Genomic DNA, 4,562 nt, shown 5'->3' with positions numbered 1-4,562 from the left:
CCCACTATACACCCCCAGATATCAGGAGACTGTACCCCACTATACACCCCAGATATCAGGAGACTGTACCCCACTATACACCCCCAGATATCAGGAGACTGTACCCCACTATACACCCCTAGATATCAGGAGACTGTACCCCACTATACACCCCCAGATATCAGGAGACTGTACCCCCCACTATACACCCCAGATATCAGGAGACTGTACCCCACTATACACCCCTAGATATCAGGAGACTGTACCCCACTATACACCCCAGATATCAGGAGACTGTACCCCCCACTATACACCCCAGATATCAGGAGACTGTACCCCACTATACACCCCTAGATATCAGGAGCCTGTACCCCCCACTATACACCCCAGATATCAGGAGACTGTACCCCCCACTATACACCCCAGATATCAGGAGACTGTACCCCACTATACACCCCAGATATCAGGAGACTGTACCCCACTATACACCCCCAGATATCAGGAGACTGTACCCCACTATACACCCCAGATATCAGGAGACTGTACCCCACTATACACCCCAGATATCAGGAGACTGTACCCCACTATACACCCCAGATATCAGGAGACTGTACCCCACTATACACCCCAGATATCAGGAGACTGTACCCCACTATACACCCCCAGATATCAGGAGACTGTACCCCACTATACACCCCCCAGATATCAGGAGACTGTACCCCACTATACACCCCCAGATATCAGGAGACTGTACCCCACTATACACCCCCAGATATCAGGAGACTGTACCCCACTATACACCCCAGATATCAGGAGACTGTACCCCCACTATACACCCCCAGATATCAGGAGACTGTACCCCACTATACACCCCCAGATATCAGGAGACTGTACCCCACTATACACCCCCAGATATCAGGAGACTGTACCCCCACTATACACCCCAGATATCAGGAGACTGTACCCCACTATACACCCCAGATATCAGGAGACTGTACCCCACTATACACCCCCAGATATCAGGAGACTGTACCCCCCACTATACACCCCAGATATCAGGAGACTGTACCCCACTATACACCCCCAGATATCAGGAGACTGTACCCCCACTATACACCCCCAGATATCAGGAGACTGTACCCCACTATACACCCCCAGATATCAGGAGACTGTACCCCACTATACACCCCAGATATCAGGAGACTGTACCCCACTATACACCCCCAGATATCAGGAGACTGTACCCCCCACTATACACCCCAGATATCAGGAGACTGTACCCCACTATACACCCCAGATATCAGGAGACTGTACCCCACTATACACCCCTAGATATCAGGAGACTGTACCCCCCACTATACACCCCAGATATCAGGAGACTGTACCCCACTATACACCCCTAGATATCAGGAGTGTACCCCCCACTATACACCCCAGATATCAGGAGACTGTACCCCCACTATACACCCCCAGATATCAGGAGACTGTACCCCACTATACACCCCAGATATCAGGAGACTGTACCCCCACTATACACCCCAGATATCAGGAGACTGTACCCCACTATACACCCCTAGATATCAGGAGCCTGTACCCCCCACTATACACCCCAGATATCAGGAGACTGTACCCCCCACTATACACCCCAGATATCAGGAGACTGTACCCCACTATACACCCCCAGATATCAGGAGACTGTACCCCACTATACACCCCCAGATATCAGGAGACTGTACCCCACTATACACCCCAGATATCAGGAGACTGTACCCCACTATACACCCCAGATATCAGGAGACTGTACCCCACTATACACCCCAGATATCAGGAGACTGTACCCCACTATACACCCCAGATATCAGGAGACTGTACCCCACTATACACCCCCAGATATCAGGAGACTGTACCCCACTATACACCCCCAGATATCAGGAGACTGTACCCCACTATACACCCCCAGATATCAGGAGACTGTACCCCACTATACACCCCCAGATATCAGGAGACTGTACCCCACTATACACCCCCAGATATCAGGAGACTGTACCCCACTATACACCCCCAGATATCAGGAGACTGTACCCCACTATACACCCCAGATATCAGGAGACTGTACCCCACTATACACCCCAGATATCAGGAGACTGTACCCCACTATACACCCCCAGATATCAGGAGACTGTACCCCCACTATACACCCCAGATATCAGGAGACTGTACCCCACTATACACCCCCAGATATCAGGAGACTGTACCCCCACTATACACCCCCAGATATCAGGAGACTGTACCCCACTATACACCCCCAGATATCAGGAGACTGTACCCCACTATACACCCCAGATATCAGGAGACTGTACCCCACTATACACCCCCAGATATCAGGAGACTGTACCCCCACTATACACCCCAGATATCAGGAGACTGTACCCCACTATACACCCCAGATATCAGGAGACTGTACCCCACTATACACCCCAGATATCAGGAGACTGTACCCCCACTATACACCCCAGATATCAGGAGACTGTACCCCACTATACACCCCTAGATATCAGGAGACTGTACCCCACTATACACCCCAGATATCAGGAGACTGTACCCCACTATACACCCCCAGATATCAGGAGACTGTACCCCACTATACACCCCAGATATCAGGAGACTGTACCCCACTATACACCCCCAGATATCAGGAGACTGTACCCCCCACTATACACCCCAGATATCAGGAGACTGTACCCCACTATACACCCCAGATATCAGGAGACTGTACCCCCACTATACACCCCAGATATCAGGAGACTGTACCCCACTATACACCCCCAGATATCAGGAGACTGTACCCCACTATACACCCCAGATATCAGGAGACTGTACCCCCACTATACACCCCCAGATATCAGGAGACTGTACCCCACTATACACCCCCAGATATCAGGAGACTGTACCCCACTATACACCCCCAGATATCAGGAGACTGTACCCCACTATACACCCCAGATATCAGGAGACTGTACCCCCCAACTATACACCCCAGATATCAGGAGACTGTACCCCCACTATACACCCCAGATATCAGGAGACTGTACCCCACTATACACCCCCAGATATCAGGAGACTGTACCCCCACTATACACCCCCAGATATCAGGAGACTGTACCCCACTATACACCCCAGATATCAGGAGACTGTACCCCCACTATACACCCCCAGATATCAGGAGACTGTACCCCACTATACACCCCAGATATCAGGAGACTGTACCCCCACTATACACCCCCAGATATCAGGAGACTGTACCCCCACTATACACCCCCAGATATCAGGAGACTGTACCCCCACTATACACCCCCAGATATCAGGAGACTGTACCCCACTATACACCCCCAGATATCAGGAGACTGTACCCCCCACTATACACCCCAGATATCAGGAGACTGTACCCCCACTATACACCCCAGATATCAGGAGACTGTACCCCACTATACACCCCAGATATCAGGAGACTGTACCCCCACTATACACCCCCAGATATCAGGAGACTGTACCCCACTATACACCCCCAGATATCAGGAGACTGTACCCCCACTATACACCCCAGATATCAGGAGACTGTACCCCACTATACACCCCAGATATCAGGAGACTGTACTCCCCACTATACACCCCAGATATCAGGAGACTGTACCCACTATACACCCCCAGATATCAGGAGACTGTACCCCCACTATACACCCCCAGATATCAGGAGACTGTACCCCCACTATACACCCCCAGATATCAGGAGACTGTACCCCACTATACACCCCCAGATATCAGGAGACTGTACCCCACTATACACCCCAGATATCAGGAGACTGTACCCCACTATACACCCCCAGATATCAGGAGACTGTACCCCACTATACACCCCAGATATCAGGAGACTGTACCCCCCACTATACACCCCCAGATATCAGGAGACTGTACCCCACTATACACCCCCAGATATCAGGAGACTGTACCCCCACTATACACCCCAGATATCAGGAGACTGTACCCCACTATACACCCCCAGATATCAGGAGACTGTACCCCCACTATACACCCCCAGATATCAGGAGACTGTACCCCACTATACACCCCCAGATATCAGGAGACTGTACCCCCACTATACACCCCAGATATCAGGAGACTGTACCCCACTATACACCCCCAGATATCAGGAGACTGTACCCCCCACTATACACCCCAGATATCAGGAGACTGTACCCCACTATACACCCCCAGATATCAGGAGACTGTACCCCACTATACACCCCCAGATATCAGGAGACTGTACCCCCACTATACACCCCCAGATATCAGGAGACTGTACCCCCACTATACACCCCAGATATCAGGAGACTGTACCCCACTATACACCCCCAGATATCAGGAGACTGTACCCCCACTATACACCCCAGATATCAGGAGACTGTACCCCACTATACACCCCCAGATATCAGGAGACTGTACCCCACTATACACCCCCAGATATCAGGAGACTGTACCCCCACTATACACCCCCAGATATCAGGAGACTGTACCCCACTATACAC

This window comes from Engystomops pustulosus, unplaced genomic scaffold, assembly GCF_040894005.1.
Source record: "Engystomops pustulosus unplaced genomic scaffold, aEngPut4.maternal MAT_SCAFFOLD_208, whole genome shotgun sequence".
NCBI lineage: Eukaryota > Metazoa > Chordata > Amphibia > Anura > Leptodactylidae > Engystomops > Engystomops pustulosus.
The sequence above is the reverse complement of the archived record's forward strand: the minus strand, read 5'-3'. Positions refer to the sequence as shown.